Below are 19,308 nucleotides of genomic sequence, written 5' to 3' on the forward strand. Positions count from 1 at the left end.
TTGCGGTCGTTTTTTATCGTATTTGCGATAAACCTTGATAATAGCAAGGTTTATCTGTGATAATTTCTGACGGTAAAAAAATCTTTGCAATGCATCGTTAGGGATAAATATCCCTTAACTTTGGTAATATGCCCCAACGTCTGTTAACGTTCGATTCGAAGGAAATCAGGAAGTGTTGAAAAACATTGTCTGCGCCATCTTGTCTTTTTTCAAATGCCACACTTTTGTCGTGCACGGCAGCCATTTTAGATGCCTTGACCAGACCCACTCTGTGCACGCTGTCGATCCTTAGCATGGCTCCCCACCCTCGCAAGCATCTCACCAAGGCAGTGGTCACCCCCGCTCTCTGTCTTATGCATGGGTAATAAACCTCCCCCCATCTGCGCTGCTCTTCCCTGAGAATCACACCCTGTGCCCACCCGACACCTCCCTTTCGCCCTATTCACTACCGCACCCTCTGACACTCCTTTTCCTCTGTGTCCGATTGTCCAGGCCGGTCCTAGGCTATCAGCTAGCCCTGCAGATGTAGTTTATGGCCACAGCTGTAAAGAATCACCCCTCTTCAAAGGAGTTATAGTAGATCAAGGCCCACACTCGATGAGATCCGTCACAGCAGAAGCGTTGCTATTATCTGAAAACCATCCTGTATTGTGATTGGGGAGGGGACCGAGCGTGAAGCGGAAGATTCCAGGGATGACTCTTTGTACATCAAAGTTTTTACAATTATGTGTCACATTAAAAATATATAGCACTCCGACAAAGTAGTAAGATTATAAAACTTTAATAATTTATAAATATATACAAGAAAACAAAAATAGTAATAACATATAAACATTTTTAGGGAAAAACAACGAAGTAGCGGTCGGCTGTGCGAATAGTCCCAACGCAGCACAACGTCCAGATTTCCGGCGTGGGGCGTCGCGGGGGGTGGGTCATCAGTAGCAAACTGTTGTGCGAATAGTTCCAAGGCAGCAGAACGCGCCGAAATCTAGATGACACGAAAGTGATGTCTAGTAAGTTGCCACCCAGCAAATAACGGCGTGGGGCGTCGCGGGGGGTGGGTCATCAGTAGCAAACTGTTGTGCGAATAGTTCCAAGGCAGCAGAACGATGGCACCAAGGTGATGTCCAGTAAGTTGCCGCACTGGTTTTGGTATCCTACAATGCTGCTCCGAATAACGGCGTGGGGCGCCCCGGGGGAGGCGGCGTGAACGGGCCTCTCCAGGTGGAGTGTCATCTGTTGTAGTGGGGCGCCCCTTTACCGTTTCAGTTGCCATTCCGTCCGTTTTTGGTCCACTGTGTCAAAAGCCGCAATTCAGCTGAGTTGCGCCCACTCTTGCGGTGCAGCGATAGGCGGCTGTCACAGGACTCTCAAAATGGCGGCAGGCTCTTTCCTTTTTGGGCCTGGTCCACTGAAATGGCCCTGGGACACCTTGGAAATCGGATGCTTGTCTGCTAGGTCTTGGACCCCATTCTCGAAAGCGTCCCCTCCGCCTTGAGAATTCATCAAAAGTTTTGGGGGCCCCGACTCCTGCAGGCTTCTGGTGGGGAGCGGCTGCCATGATTGCTCGCGGAATGACCACGACGGAGCTACGAGATGGTGGTGCTCTCATGCTGACGCCAGTTTAGTCTGAAACATCCAGAAACAAGGTGGGGCTTTCATCGTTTGGGAAAAAAAATAAGTTTTCATCCAATGAAAAGTGTTGTTTTTAGGTCATATGATCAAGCCTTCCATCATTAGGAAACCAAAAGTAAAATGAACCAATGAAAAGTTTTATAAACAAGTCACATGACCTGTTATGCGGCATAGGGTATAAAATGCGGAGAAAATACGTTGGCACGTGAGGCGGCGTCAGTAGCGGACCGATGTGCGAATAGGCCGAAGGCAATACAACGCGCCAAGATCCGGATGGCACCGAGGTGGTGTCCAGCAAGTTGCAGCACTGGTGTGGCCATCCTACAATGCTGAAAGTCGGCGTGGGGCGCCCCCTTGGCCTGTGAGTTTGCGTCAGTAGCGGACCGATGTGCGAATAGGCCGAAGGCAGCACAACGCGCCAAGATCCGGATGGCACCGAGGTGGTGTCTAGTAAGGTGCACTGGTGTGGCCATCCTACAATGCTGAAAGTCGGCGTGGGGCGCCCCGTTGGCCTGTGAGTTTGCATCAGTAGCGGACCGATGTGCGAATAGGCCGAAGGCAGCACAACGCGCCAAGATCCGGATGGCACCGAGGTGGTGTCTAGTAAGTTGTCGCACTTCTGTGGCCATCCTACAATGTTGAAAGTCGGCGTGGGGCGCCCCGTTGGCCTGTGAGATGGCGTCAGTAGCGGACCGATGTGCGAATGGGGCCAAAGGCAGCGCAACAATATTTTCTGACTGACACCACAAGGCGCTGAGATGCCAAGATCCGGATGGCACCGAGGTGATGTCTAAGTTGCGGACTGATGTGCGAATGGGGCCAAAGGCAGCGTAACAATATTTTTTGTATGGAAGATACCACTAGGCGTTGAGATGCCAAGATTCGGATGGCACCGAGGTGATGTCTAGCAAGTTGCTGTACTGGTGTGGTCATCCTACAATGCTGAAACTCGGCGTGGGTCGCCCCATTAGCCTGTGAGATGGCGTCAGTAGCGGACCGATGTGCGAATAGGCCGAAGGCAGCACAACGCGCCAAGATCCGGATGTCACCGTGGTGGTTTCATAGTTGAGAGGCACTTCATCTGCAGTGGGGCGCCGAGATCCGGATGGCACCGAGGTGATGTCTAGCAAGTTGCTGTACTGGTGTGGTCATTCTACAATGCTGAAAGTCGGCGTGGGGCGCCCCATTAGCCTGTGAGATGGCGTCAGTAGCGGACTGATGTGCGAATGGGGCCAAAGGCAGCGCAACAATATTTTCTGAAGAGAAGACACCAAAAGGTGCTGACATTCCAAGATCCGGATGGCACCGAGGTGGTGTCTAGCAAGCTATGCAGTTGAGTTGTGTGCGCACTTGCGGCGAATAGGTCGAAGGCAGCATAACAATGTTTTTTTAATAGAAGACACCACAAGGCGTTCAGATTCGGTTACCACCGAGGTGATGTCTAGCAAGTTGCCGCACTGGTGTGGCCATCCTACAATACTGCTCCGAATAACGGCGTGGGGTGCCCGAAGGGGGGGGGAGCCGGCGTGAATGGGCCTTCCTAGGTGGAGGCTCGTCTGCTGTAGTGGGGCGGCCCTTTACCGTTTCAGTTGCCATTCAGCTGAGTTTCAGCTGCTCTTGATGCTACAGCGACAGGCGGCTGCAAGAGGACTCTCAAAATGGCGGCCTGTTCTTTGGATTTGGGCCTGGTCCACTAAAATGGCCCTGGGACACCTTAGAACTCGGACGCTCGATTTTTTTTTCCTTTCCTGTACATGCAAAAAAAGGTAAATGCCCGGTACGTTACACGCTTCATCTGCCATGATGAACTCTCCAGAGGAACGGAAAAAAAATATAGTTGTGGTAACTATACCATGCATCGTCATATGGAGAGGTGGCACCAATTAATTATAGTGCTGCATAAAAGAGAGATTTGGAGGAGAACCCCTGACCTGCTAGTACATTCATCAAAGAAGTGGCACTGAGAGCTTCAGAGGCAAGGGAAACGGTCCCAAATATTTCGAAGAACTTTGGAAAGATTAAAATGACATGTTTAGATTGTGGCAAATTAATTTCATGTGGACAGATGAGTGTTACTCTAATAAATACAGCATATGAACATCATCATAGTCGATGGTTGGTAGAGACATTTTGACTATATCCTGGACCTGCCCGTCCTCGCCCAAAATGGCGCCGGAATAAATGGGACTCGTAACTCCTTGTTGTGTACTGGTTGCAGAACCTTGAAATCACGAGATACGTATGCAGTTTTGAAGCACATGGCGGGCGGGGACGAGAATTGATTGAATATTTCGACATCCCTATTGATATTAAGTTCTGATGTGTTATTGATTACTGTACTGTTGAAAGTTCGAATTAACGTCACCCATGGTACTTGCCCGCAAATGTATATCTAGATAATTTTATTGTAACTGGCCCTGTCGTATTTTAATTATAAAATGTACGTCCACCGATTCCGTAACTGTTAGACACCTTAGTTCTTGCAACCTAATGGCCCGCCCGTTACGTTCCTCTACAGTGTAAATGTCTATTCATCATATACGATTACAGTTTGCTCTGTGGCAGGCCCACGTGGTTATAGGCTCGTATTTGTATAATGAAATTTTCACAATAAAGGTTTTTAAAAGAAAACATGGTAGTAGTATATACATTGGTAAAGTTTTTAATAATAGTGACTGTTTTAGAATCATTAAAAGGCAAGTGAAATAAAGCAGACCAATTACATGAAGGGTAAAAGGTATAATACGAAGGAACGCAGTAAAGATAAATGGTCAAGGGCTGTTGTGTTTTCTATTCCTGCAACATAAAGTGATCGATAAGAATCTCATATTCAGGCGTATCGGCGACTAAGACAGCAGGTCGACCCTCTTTTGCTCAACGGCTCCGTCATGGGACGAAGAAACGCTCTTTTTCTCGAAAAAAGAATATATTTTACTTGCAGGACAGTTGTAAAATTTCCGGGAAAGTACATTAGCCTGGAACATTATAACATATATTTAAGAAAAAATAATGTTCGGAAGTAATGAAAAGCGTAATTTTTAGGTCATATGACCAAGCCTTTCATCATTACAATAAGAAAAGTAAAATGAACCAATGAAAAGTTTTATTAACAAGTCACATGACTTGTTATGCTTACGTTACGCGCTGCGCGCCCCGGATGACTTCCGGATGCGCTAACGCGGCGCGTCATATGACGCATTACGCGACAACGCAGGTACAGAATATAGTCAAAATGTCTCCACCAACCAGCGGTCGGAACACAACCCCTTTCAGCAGGCTAAATAGTTCTGTTAAATGACAACAGAAGGGACAGGCAACAAGAACCATCAGTCAAAGAGGGGAGGGCTAGTTCTTCTCTACCGGGTTACATTGGGGCGCTACCGGAACTGATCGAATTGGTAGTCTACAGTGTTTCTGGATGTTTCAGACTGAAGCTGGGGTTAGCATGAGAGCAGCACCATTTCGTAGCTCCGTCGTGGTCATTCCGCAACCAATCATGGCAGCCGTTCTTTATCGTTATTTTGGGCGGGGTGGGTGGCGGAGCCGAGCTGTTTTGCAGCCATCATTGTGTGGAGTTCAGTTCATCTCACTAGTTTTGTATTTGTCATGAGGGGTTGTTCCTAATGTTTCTATTTTAGCGAGGTCAAAAAGAGATCCCATTAGTGGCCTACTGATTTTGCTCGATTCCTTTTCTTTTTTTTTACACAATTTTTCGTTATCTGCAAAGACTAAACAGAGTATTGCGACTCTGTGTTTGTTTGTAAATAGAGAATGAACCAAAGAGAACTAATTCTAAAACAGTAAATACTTGGATAACAATCAATCAAATGGAGAGAGAAACAGGCACGACGGATTACAACGGGGGCAAAGGCCTGCGTTAACTACCTTTCACTATCTGCAAAGAGAGAGTACTCCTAATAGAAATGAGGGGGGGGGGCACCATTCAAAGCAGATCAGTGTGCATAAACACGAAAATGTTTTCACTTACCACGTACTTGACATTCGACAGCTTATGATATTTGCTATTAAAAAACCATTGAAATTCACTGAAAAAACCATAGGTTATAGACCATATATAGTTAGGAATTAGCATTTACAAAACCTTGAAAATTCACTGAAAAAACCATAGGTTATAGACCATATATAGTTAGGAATTAGCATTTAAAAAACCTTATTTTACTCACACAAAACCATTGAAATTCCATATATAGTTAGTTGCACTAACTATATATCGCGCACCCGCAATCCACTGCTGATCATGTCACATATTACATCATTCATGACATGGTCAGTGACATCACTGATGACATCACTGATGACATCTCAAATGACATCACTGATGACATCACTGATGACATCTCATTTGACATCATTCTTGTGCTAATACGATAAACCTCTTCAGACTCTAATATAACCTTAGATACACTCAGTGTATACAGACACTCACACACTGCCACTCATCCATGGAGTTACTCACACACCCAGTCAGTCATGCAAAGAAACAATCTCACCTCCATTTCTTCAACTATACAGTTAAACACACCTTACTTATTGAAACATATACTAACACATATTTACTCTCTTATACAATCCCTGATACAAGTTCACAATGATCGATACAACCACTCACTCATTCAGTGGCTCTCATGCACAGTTATTTATATATGCCAACTCTCACATGTACTGTGTTTTACATATGTACTTACTATGACATGTAGCATTGAGATATCCATTCACTCATCAATACACTCATGCACACAGTCAACTGCCCATGTAGCTGTTTCCACATGCACTCTTGAACTCATACACCTAGTGAATAAACTGCTCACACATCTATGCATAGAGTCACACACCTTCCAGCCACCCCCACACAAACTCAATCTCCCATAGAAATACTTGGGCAACCAATTAATAACACATATAGCCTCTCGTATAGCTAATGATCAACACATGCAGCAGTTTACAGAACAACAGACATAATGATGCACAAATTAAGACAGTTTAGTCACTAACCCATGCATTCAGTGAGACACATTTAATCACTCACTCATACAGTCAGTCACGCACCTACTAAATCCTTCATCCAGACACTTATACATCCACTCATTCTTCAATATGTAAGACATATTTTAACTTTACAGAAACATACAGTCACTGGATGTTGTCATCAGTGATGTCATCAGTGATGTCATTTGAGATGTCATCAGTGATGTCATCAGTGATGTCACTGACCATGTCATGAATGATGTAATATGTGACATGATCAGCAGTGGATTGCGGGTGCGCGATATATAGTTAGTGCAACTAACTATATATGGAATTTCAATGGTTTTGTGTGAGTAAAATAAGGTTTTTTAAATGCTAATTCCTAACTATATATGGTCTATAACCTATGGTTTTTTCAGTGAATTTTCAAGGTTTTGTAAATGCTAATTCCTAACTATATATGGTCTATAACCTATGGTTTTTTCAGTGAATATATATATATCTATACATATTATTAACAAAACCTATACTATATTTTATCCATAGGATAGCGAGAGGGTTAAATTTACTGTTCCCACTCCAGAGAGTGCAACAGTAGGGAAAGCGTTGGATAGCGTGGGGGTAAAAACTACTATTCCCACTCCAGAGAGCGCATCAGTAGGGAAAGCCTTAGATAGCGTAGGGATACAAATTACTATTCCCACTCCAGTGAGCGCAACAGTAGGGAAAGCATTGGATAGCGTAGGGGTAAAAAATACTATTCCCACTCCAGTGAGTGCAACAGTAGGGAAAGCGCTGGATAGCGTAGGGTTAAAATTACTATTCCAACTCCAGAGTGTGCAACAGTAGGGCAAGCGTTGGATAGTGGGAGGGTAAAAATTACTATTACCACACCAGATAGAGCAACAGTAGGGAAAGCGTTGGATAGCGTAGGGGTAAAAATTACTATTCCCACTCCAGAGAGCGAAACAGTAGGGAAAGCATTGGATAGCGTAGGGGTAAAAATAACTATTCCCACTCCAGAGAGTGCAACCTTTAGAGAAAGAGTTGGATAGCGTAGGGGTAAAAATTACTATTCCCACTCCAGTGAGTACAACAGTAGGGAAAGCGTTGGATAGCGTAAGGATAAAAATTACTATTCCTACTCCAGAGTGCAACAGTAGGGAAAGCGTTGGATAGCGTAGGGATAAAAATTATTATTCCCACTCCAGTGAGTGCAACAGTAGGGAAAGCGTTGGATAGCGTAGAGGTAAAAATTACTATTCCAACTCCAGAGAGCACAACAGTAGGGAAAGCGTTGGATAGCGTAGGGATAAAAATTACTATTCCAACTCCATAGAGTGCAGCAGTAGGGAAAGCGTTGGATAGCGTATGGGTAAAAATTACTATTCCCACTCCAGTGAGTGCAACTGTAGGGAAAGCGTTGGATAGCGTAGGGGTAAAAATTACTATTCCTACTCCAGAGAGTGCAATGATAGGGAAAGCGTTGGATAGCGTAGGGGTAAAAATTACTATTCCCACTCCAGTGAGTGCAATAGCAGGGAAAATAAATACTTCATATATAAATATAAATAACATAAATATTAATACCAATTACAAATTAATTAAAATATTTTACAATTTTATAAAATATATGAATTAATCAATGAAAATTACAAATAAAAATTACCTAATATTAAAAATTACCTACTAATACTAATTATTTACCAATTACCAATAAATTAATTTACAATATAAAATATTTAAAAATTAAACACAAATAAAAATATTTACAAAATGTAATTACTTAAAATTCAATTACTTCCCAAGCTATTCCCCGATAAACACACAACCCACTACAGAATATAATGTAATAAAAGTAACATATTTATCAAATAATCAATTACATTAAATTACAAATTATATTTTAATTAATTACCAATTATTAATTAATACATATTATTAACAAAACCTATACTATATTTTATCCATAGGATAGCGAGAGGGTTAAATTTACTGTTCCCACTCCAGAGAGTGCAACAGTAGGGAAAGCGTTGGATAGCGTAGGGGTAAAAACTACTATTCCCACTCCAGAGAGCGCATCAGTAGGGAAAGCGTTAGATAGCGTACGGATAAAAATTACTATTCCCACTCCAGTGAGCGCAACAGTAGGGAAAGCATTGGATAGCGTAGGGGTAGAAATTACTATTCCCACTCCAGTGAGTGCAACAGTAGGGAAAGCGCTGGATAGCGTAGGCTTAAAATTGCTATTCCAACTCCAGAGTGTGCAACAGTAGGGCAAGCGTTGGATACTGGGAGGGTAAAAATTACTATTACCACACCAGAGAGAGCAACAGTAGGGAAAGCGTTGGATAGCGTAGGGGTAAAAATTACTATTCCCACTCCAGAGAGCGAAACAGTAGGGAAAGCATTGGATAGCGTAGAGGTAAAAATTACTATTCCAACTCCAGAGAGCACAACAGTAGGGAAAGCGTTGGACAGCGTAGGGATAAAAATTACTATTCCAACTCCATAGAGTGCAGCAGTAGGGAAAGCGTTGGATAGCGTAGGGGTAAAAATTACTATTCCCACTCCAGTGAGTGCAACTGTAGGGAAAGCGTTGGATAGCGTAGGGGTAAAAATTACTATTCCTACTCCAGAGAGTGCAACGGTAGGGAAAGCGTTGGATAGCGTAGGGGTAAAAATTACTATCCCCACTCCAGAGAGTGCAATAGCAGGGAAAATAAATACTTCATATATAAATATAAATAACATACATATTAATACCAATTACAAATTAATTAAAATATTTTACAATTTTATAAAATATATTAATTAATCAATTAAAATTACAAATAAAAATTAACTAATATTAAAAATTACCTACTAATACTAATTATTTACCAATTACCAATAAAATTATTTACAATATAAAATATTTAAAAATTAAACACAAATAAAAATATTTACAAAATGTAATTACTTAAAATTAAATTACTTCCCAAGCTATTCCCCCATAAACACACAACCCACTACAGAATATAATGTAATAAAAGTAACATATTTATCAATTAATCAATTACATTAAATTACAAATTATATTTTAATTAATTACCAATTATTAATTAATTAACAATTAATTCTAAATAAATACAAATAAATATAATACGATATTTAATTAATTATAATTAAATAACTTCCCACCCTATTCCCCTATAAGCCCACAACCCGCTACAGAAAACAAATTACTAAAATTAACATATTTATCAATTAATCAATTAAAATTATTTACCAATTATATTTTAATTATTTACAAAGTAATAATTAATTCACAATTATTTCCAAAAATATACCAATAAATAAAATAACATAATTAATTAATTATAATTAAATTACTTCCCACCCTATTCCCCTATAAACCCACAACCCGCTACAGAAAATAAATTACTAAAATTAACATATTTATCAATTAATCAATTAAAATTAATTACCAATTATATTTTAATTAATTACCAATTAATAATAATTGACAATTAATTTTTAGAAAAAACAATAAATAAAATAACATATTTAATTAATTATAATTAAATTACTTCCCACCCTATTCCCCTATAAACCCACAACCTGCTACAGAATTATATTACTCAAAAATATTAATATTAACTTACCTTAAATTCGATATTTTTGTTGTCTATATTCTGTCTAGTCGATATTATGTCCATTCTATATTTTTGATTCGATATTATGTCCCTTCTATTCGATAATAAAATGTTCTAGTCGATATTTTGGTAATCTATATTCTGTCTAGTCGATATTATGTCTATTCTATATTTTTTACTCGATATTATGTCTAGTCGATAATAAAAACTCGATATTTTGACTCTATACCAGATTCATCAATGATAAAACCAAGGACCTGCAAGGAGGGCTGAGGAAGAGGGCCCATTTTTGTCGGCCAGTGTTGAGGGCTCCAGAGGCCTCTCTCCTTAACAAGGATCAGAGGCTCAGTTTTTTCACCATTCAATTTTAAAAGATTGGCGTGCATCCTAGACGCCGTTTTATTTAGCCCTATCCTAAGGGCCGAGGGCTCCACGGTCTTCCCCGCTGAAAGAGAGAAAATAATCTGGGTGTCTTCGGCATAAGAAAAAATCGACAACCCAGATTCCTCTACAATAGCAGCTAAGGGTCTAACATAAATGTTAAATAACAAGGGGCTAATAATCGAACCCTGTGGGACCCCATAAGGTGATGAGTGGACCTTGGAATTGGCTGTAGATGAAAAAACCTGAAAGGTACAATTCGTAAGAAATGAGGTCAGCCAATTGAGAGCGGCGCCCATTACTCCTATGGATTGGAGGGATTGTATTAGTACGGGATGGGAGACCATATCAAAGACCGCACTCAAGTCCAATAGTACCAAGGCCACAGTATCGCCTGCATCCATATTCCTGCGAAGCATTTCTGTAACACCTAAAAGTGTCGTGTCAGTCGAATAGCCAGTTCTAAATCCGGATTGGAAGGGATGGAGAAGCTCGTTAGTTTCAACGAACAGAGATAACTGGATGTTGATATGCCTCTCTAAGACCTTAGAGAGGGCGGGAAGCAAAGAAATAGGTTGATAGTTGGAGGGAAGTGCCGGGTCTGTGTTAGCTTTTTTCAATAGAGGAACCACCATTGCGTTCTTCCAGTCAGCAGGGACGGAAGACTCCATTAGGGATGCATTAAGAAGTTCCAAAATGGGTTGAAAGGCTGGCTGTTCAAGCTGTTGTAATATAGAGATAGGAAGGGTATCAAGCGGGGATCCAGAGTGAATCTTATTAAGAAGTAATTTGAGCGTGGTCATGTCAAGAAGTGACCAGGTGTTGAGCATGTTTACCCGGTCAAGAGCGGGAGCAGTTGGGCGAATGAGCGGGGGGCAAGGTTGAGCAGAAATTGAGGCGGACAGAGGGTTTGAGGGAGGGGTGTAGCTTCCCAATGCAGAGTATATTGTTTACACTTTATTAAGAAAAAACTGAGCAAGATCCGCGCATTGCATTGTATTTAGGCTGGGGGGAACCTGCGCAGTAGCCGTACCTGCGAGATCTTTAACCATCTTGAAAAGGGTTTTAGGACAGTTATTAGCCCCTGTAATGGTAGAGGAGACAAAATTGGCACGTGCGGCCCTACAGTGGGTGTGATACGCCCTTTTTGCTAACATATATGCGGATTTAGCATCAGGTGCATAGTCCTTACGCCATCGTCTTTCCGTATTTTTGCATTTGGTTTTTTCCCTTTTTAGTTCTTCAGAAAGAGAGGGTTGTTTAATTTCCAAGATGAAACCGGAAGACAGGTATCCAGTGCTGATTGAATCCAGCTTTGGAAGGCCACCAGATCTAGGGCAAATATATTTTTGAAGGTGGGGGCGTTAACAGAAAGAAAATGATTAAGTTTAGCCATGTCCAAATCTTTCCAGTTTCTAATTGGGTTTTTTGTGCTATCGCTCCATTTATGGGAAGGACGGGGGACCGCAAGCAAAAACTCACTAACAAGTGATCGGACCAACACAGGGGAATAGCAGGCTGAAAAACAGAATGGGGCTAGATGGTATAGTACTAAAGTGGTTCAGCTCCTTCCTAGAGAATAGATCACAAAAATTAATTGTCAACCAAACCCTGTCAGGTTGTACCAGAAATACAATTGGAGTTCCACAAGGTTCAACGTTATCCCCGGTGCTTTTCAATCTTTATGTAGAACCATTAACGGTTATACTACAAATGACACGCAGCTGTATATCAAGGTGTCATCGACAGAAGATATAAAAACTATGAATCAAGCCCTTAAGAGAACCCTCCAATGGCTAACCCTGTATCACCTGAAGCTAAATCCGCAGAAAACAGAATTCCTATTGATTACACCTCAGAAAAGTAAACTCAAAATAGTGGATTGGTCCAACATTATCACTGCTTTAAAATGTACCCCGAGGATGGTCGAGTCCACGAAATCTTTGGGAATTACTCTTGACAAAAATCTGAACATGATTGCACATATCAACACAATGGCAAAGAACGCCCGTTTCCATCTAAGCTACCTGCGGAAACTAAAACCATTCCTAAATAAAACAGATCTTAAAACAGCAGTCTAGGCACTGGTCATCTCCAGGATAGAATATGGGTGCACTACTCTGGCAGGGCTTCCCAAAGTCACAACAGCCCCTTTGAAAGCATGTCTCAATGCAGCCACAAGACTGTTAACGGGTTCCAAAAAATTTGACCACATCTCCCCTCACTTGAAAGTGCTCAACTGGCTACCCTTCGAAGCAAGAATTCACTTCAAAGTAGCATACATCACCCATAACGCATTGCACCATAAAACGCCAGTTTACCTTGCACAGAAAATCACGCTTTCAGAAGGAAACAGATGCACCAGGAGCAAAGACAATCTACTTCTGAAGCCAGCTTGTTTTTGTAAGAAAAGAACTTATGACCGAGCGTTCTCTGGAGCAGCACCACGAATTTGGAATGCACTTCCCCCTAGCATTAGAAGAATTCCATCCATCGCAGCATTAAAAAAAGAAGCAAAATTTTTCTATTGAGAACATTTCTTCAATAAGACCTTGAAGCAGTACCTATGGATCAAATCTTTCCATGTTTGCTTCCAGTCATCCGCTAGCCTCTCGCATGTGGTGGTGTGAATTAATGCGATCGTTACTAATTCAATTGCTGATTCAATTGCTGATTCATTATTTTGTTTATACACTTCCCTGAAGTGTACTGTTGTAAAGAGTTTGTAAATTGCAATCTATGCTTCTAAATGGTGCTAATGTTGATATACGGCTGTAAAGCGCTCTGATACCCCTCGCAGGGTCATGTTCGCGCTATAGAAAACACTAAATAAATAAAATAAATAAATACATATGGGTAGGGCCCAAGTTATGAATTAGGATAATCATAGTTGCCAAGTCAGATATAAAGGTGCAGTCAGGGTCTTCCAGATGGAGATTAAAATCTCCTAGAATTGTGAAATTGGCCGAGCTGAAAAGAAAAGGGATAATAAAGTCTGGGAAATTTTTAGCCCAAGGGCCAGATGGCCCTGGTGGGCGGTATATTAGTATCCCAGAGAAGGAAAAAAGAGGTGTCAGACATAATTTAAACACAGCTGCCTCACAACCAGGGATAAGCAGCTCATTGAACTTACAACTGAAGATCTTTTAAAAAATTATAGAGATCCCACCACTAATTCTGTCTTCTCGGTCTTGCCGGACTATGGTATAATTGGGTGGCAATGCTCTAGCTACATCAGGGCCAGAGCTAACATTCAACCATGTCTCGGTTAGGAAGATCGCATCAGGCTGAGAGTCCACAATTAAATCAAATACGTCAGCCTGGTGTTTTGGGAGTGAACGATAGTTAATATTATAAAATAAGAAGTTATTAGTGGGAGATTGCTTTGAATTCAGCTTGTGCTCAGTAGGCTGACTCGGTGCAGTGTTAGCTATGATAGCACGGTCAGATTCATGTATGTCAGTATTAACAAAAAAGATGCACCCAGAGCAAGGAACCATAGTCCCACCCGTGTTTAAACAGATACAGACAGGCCGAGAGAGCATGCGAAGATTATGAAGCTGAGAGGAGAAATACCTTAAAATCTCAATATTCGCAGAAGAAGGGGTTTGGGCCCTGGGTCCTGGCCTGGCGTGAATGGGCGCAGACGGATTTGCCTTTGGCGCGCCTCAGGCGCACCGCCGGAGTGCCGCTGCGCGCAAGCACCATAGGCTGTTTATGAGGCGCCCGCCTTGGGAGGGGAATGCAACAACTAGAGCGTCCCTTTCCCCACAATGGTGGCGGCGTGTGGCACAACCCGGAAGTGGGTTAGGGATGAAAGAAAGAATTGTCCTGTGACCTCCCTCCACAACAAACAGTCCGCTCTTGACTGCGGTGAACCGGGGGGCCACAGGAGAACAGAACACAATTTTTAGCAGATAGTGCCACAATGTAAAAGAATATTAATCAGTTTTAAAAAACACAAGGATTGTGTTCCAGAATGTTTTCCAATTCAACCTCCCAAAGTGTTCAAACATCCATTCATTCACACCTTAAATAAAACAACTCATAAAAAATCAATTTCAGATTGCAGCACTCGCTGGACTCACTTTTGATGTATCTGCCGCGCGCGAGCACCACAGCCTCCCTTTGAGGCGCCTGCCTTGGGAGGGGAACGCAACAACTAGAGCGTCCCTTTCCCCAAAATCGCGGCGGCATGTGGCATAACCCGGAAGTGGGTTAGGGATGAAAGAAAGAATTGTCCTGTGACCTCCCTCCACAACAAACAGTCAGCTCTTGACTGCGGTGGACCGGGGGTGGGGGGGCACAGAAGAACAGAACACAACTTTTAGCAAATAGTGCCACAATGTAAAAGAATATTAATCAGTTTTAAAAAACACGAGGATTGTGTTCCAGAATGTTTTCCGATTCAACCTCCCAAAGTGTTCAAACATCCATTCATTCACACCTTAAATAAAACAACTCGTAAAAAATCAATTTCAGATTGCAGCACTCGCTGGACTCACTTTTGATGTATCTGAGTCTGTTCTTTATATTCAAAATGTAACCACAGATTCACATTTCCAATACTTCCCAAAGATTTCTTAGTGTCTTCATGTAGAAGAGTTTTAAAAACTGGTTCTCCTAAATAGTAAAATTGCCGCTTATCTGGAGATTCATAACTAAGTTTCTTGTGGTTTATAAGATTACCCTTTGCATGTTTTACTAAACAATCATGACATTCAACTACTGCAAACTTTCCTTCTTTTAAATTCTGTTTAACATTTCTTTTTAAGCTGTAATGTTGAAGTACTTCATACAGAGATAGCTGTACCAGATGTCTACTACTTTTCGGATAGTACGTGTCCAACATATTAGTTTTAAGAATGTATTTACTGTCTAGCTCATTTGCTGCTAATTGTTCAATTTCTTCCAATATTTTCAACAGTCTATTTCGTTTGCAGGCAAGACCTAAACTTACCCAACTGATTCCTCGTGATTTTGAATATAAACTTGAAGAGCACAAGCGATATGAACATTTATGGGATCCAATTTCTCGGTGGGCAAGCATTTTCAAAGTAAAGCTGTACAATTTTTTGCTAAAGCTTTTCTCTTGTGCAATTTCTTCCCACATTTGTTTCATCTCTGTTTTTTCTGATTTTGTTATGTACGATGTAACATAACGTGCAACAGCAATTGAGTTATCTGCAACACACTGGATGTCCATGATCACATTCCACGTTTTTTAAATGACTGGATTGTAGTCATTGATATACTTTGACACCTCTGTTCTTTTTAAGTTGTAGGTATTCTTTGGAGATTTCCGAGTTATTGTGTGTCTTACAGAAGAAAAATAAGAATTTACTCTTCCTTTAGAAATAAGTGGACAGGGAAAACCAAACCGACATTTGGTGTAAAATGTTCCTTTAGACTTGTATTTTCTTCTGCTATACTTTCCACAACGATGACTTTGGAAACGTAAGACTTGCTGTCTCAAGCTTTAATCTCCTCCTTCTCTTGGAATCTCACATGTCACATACTGTTCGATGAAAGACAATACTATTTCATCAGAATAATTTCCAAATTTAGGTGCATCCTTGATCCATAGTAGCATATGTATATGAGGTGCACCTCTTGCTTGATACTCCTTTCTCCAAAAGAAATGAGTAACTTCTCCACGAAGTGGATTCTTTTTATTGCAGATAAAAGACATCATAGCTTGAAACCTATGATTAAAATATCTCCACACAATTACAGGATCCAATGAACACAGTTCACCAGGATTCTTTATTTCAACATTTTTTATTTTGGAATTCGCTTCTCTTAGAAACTCAAGCAAATCTTCCTATGCATACTCTGCACAGCTAAGTATGACAAACCATGTTGGTGTACCTAAGTTCCGTAACATACACTTGAGTTCTCCATGACAAAGATACCAATACTCATTTGTTCCATGTTGACATGCCATCAAATTGATTAACTGTGCTTCGAAATTTTCATCTGTTTCTTGAACTTTCTCCACAAATTCTTTCGCAGATTGATACTTAAAACTCCAGTTTTTTAGTATGTGGTTCACTGCATATGACAGAGAAGACAGAACACTTTCAAACAAAAGGTGAAATATGTATAGAATGCACTGTCGAAATCTAAGAACTTCAGAATATAATCTTGTTGACTGATATTCTGAAGCTGGAATCATTACAGGTTGGTCATCATATCGTCCACCTTCTCCAGAAGGAAACAGCTGTGGAAACGAACACGCTTCCAAGCTTTTCTCCCATACACTCATTGGAGTTCCCTGTGCTTTTTTCATTTGGAATAACTGAATAATACTTCAGACTACTTCTTTTGAATGCAAAGGACACATTGTGTAATGTTCATAAATCTCTTCAGTCCTACATTGTCCACTTTCTCTATTTGACCACTTGAAATTTCAGATTCATCTTCTAAACTTATTACCTGTTCATCCACATTTACATTTTTGTAATAAATATTGTTCTCTATAAGATATAAGGTAGCCTTTTCAACTTTATTAGCATCCACAAATTCTTGCCATATTTTCCGACTCTTTGTTGGTACACCATTTACTAAAATAACTACTGCCTCATTTTCCTCTTTCCTGCAATAGTTTCAATATTTTTCTTAAAATCTAAAGGTAAGTACACCACTCTTCATTTCAGCCCTCTTTGCAAGTTTGTTGGTGGCAGTTTACCTGTTTTAGGCTCCATCTGAACTATAGTTTGAAAAGGATGAACAGATTGAATTAGAACAGACTCATATGTATTCAATTCTGCCAGTTCCTCCGGAATAGCTAATAATTATAACGTATTATGTACTGCTCTAGTAGGCATTTTGTTCTCTTCTAATTTGTTATATTCACATATACGTTGATCACTACCTAACTCAAAACGACCTTCCACAAACAAGTAAGTTGCAAATTCTACACACTTACCATTGTTCTCCTTTTCACTTTTCAAATACAAATCAATAGTCCTACTTTGACTTTTATAATGAGTAAGTTGACAACAAACACAAACTAAGGGGTCGATTAGGATCGCGGATTTCCCGCATCCTCCTGGCCGCCGGAAGCCACCGCCGGCCCGGAGGATGCGGGAAATCCGCTGCGGACCCACCAAAGACCCACCGCCAAATTAGGAGGGCTGGTGGGTCTTGGTTTAAGTCCGCCGCTTTTCCACCGCGGTCGGCTTACAACCGCGGCGGAAAAGCTCTAACATGTCTGGCGGTGTCCATCAGACACCGTCAGGCATATTAGGATGTCTGGAGTACTATGCCTTTACACGGCGGCATTACCGCCGTGCAAAGGCATACGGACTTTTCTTTGGGGGCCCATTGCGGGCCCCCAGGGGTGAAGGGGGGGTGGGGGTGCACATGGGGGGTACCTATGGTACCCCCCTGCCTTTGCGTGCATGAAGCGGCAGGCACCACGCGGTGCCTGCAGCTTCGTGCACCCAAAGGAAAACATGTTTTTTTAACATTGCAGCGTGTGCTGCTTCAAGCAGCATCCGCCGCAATGTTAAAAATACAGGATGTGACCGCCAGGGTGGCGGTCACATCCTAATTGGCACGGAGGGACCGCCGCTGCCCCTGCGGACGGTCCCTCCTCCTCTGGGGTGGCGGACGGACGAAGGTCCGTCCGCCATCCTAATGTGCCCCATAGTTTGGTATTTCAGAACACACACATTAAACTTTCCAATTTCTTCATCAAACTGATCAGTACTAATCACTTTTCCATCTCCTCCAACATCTGTAATTGTCAAACTTTCACTTTCTGTGGACTGCTCTTCTGAACCAAAATATCGCATTTCAATATCATCACACCTTTTTTGAACATCTGATAAAGAACCATATAAAAGACATGTGTTCAGTTCACTTAAACATAATGCAGGACTTTTTACATAGCACAGTTTCCTTACAAACGTCCGCATTTCTGAATGGTGTACTGCTAACATCTTCAAGTGATGAAAAACACTTTTACAAACTTTTCTTGAAAGACAATCCAGAGAATGCCTATACTTCTCAGTATATTTTCTTACATTACATGGATCTAGTCCTTGTAACAACTTAATCTTCTGTTTAATACTTTTCTGTGTCTATTCTTGTAGAAAATGTTGCATTATATCAATGGATTCCTGTTGAATACTACAAATACTACTATAACCCCACTTATACACAGGAGCTTGTGGACGTTTCCCTTGCACTTCTTCAGCTATTAACTCTTCTGCACTTTTACCAACCAATTCCAACCATCCTGAACTTCGTAGCAACGACCTCCAGTATCAACTGCATAGGTAAGCTATTTTCCTGGAAGTAACTTTCCTCATTAAAAAAGGCTCACTAGTAGAAGTATGTCTCCAATGGCCACTAAAGGTTTTGCAAAAGTTGGTTCTGTTCACAAGTCCCTTTTTTCTACTTTTATCTTTCAACACTTTGACTATTTTATCCAACTGTTTTATTCTGTTCAAAATCAGAATGAATAACTTCTGTTTTAAAGTGAAAGCAGTATCCACTATACTTTCAATATGCTGCTTCTCTTTGAATTGCAACACTTTCCTTTTATATTTGCAGCATGTCTTCATTAAATTCTGAATGACCCTAGAAAGAAAAAGTCTATGACGAATATCTTGAGAATGCTTTTGTCTCCGAGTAACAGATACTATTTCTTTATCAT

The sequence above is a fragment of the Lissotriton helveticus genome, chromosome 2_1 (genome assembly GCF_964261635.1).
Source record: "Lissotriton helveticus chromosome 2_1, aLisHel1.1, whole genome shotgun sequence".
NCBI classification, from domain to species: Eukaryota; Metazoa; Chordata; class Amphibia; order Caudata; family Salamandridae; genus Lissotriton; species Lissotriton helveticus.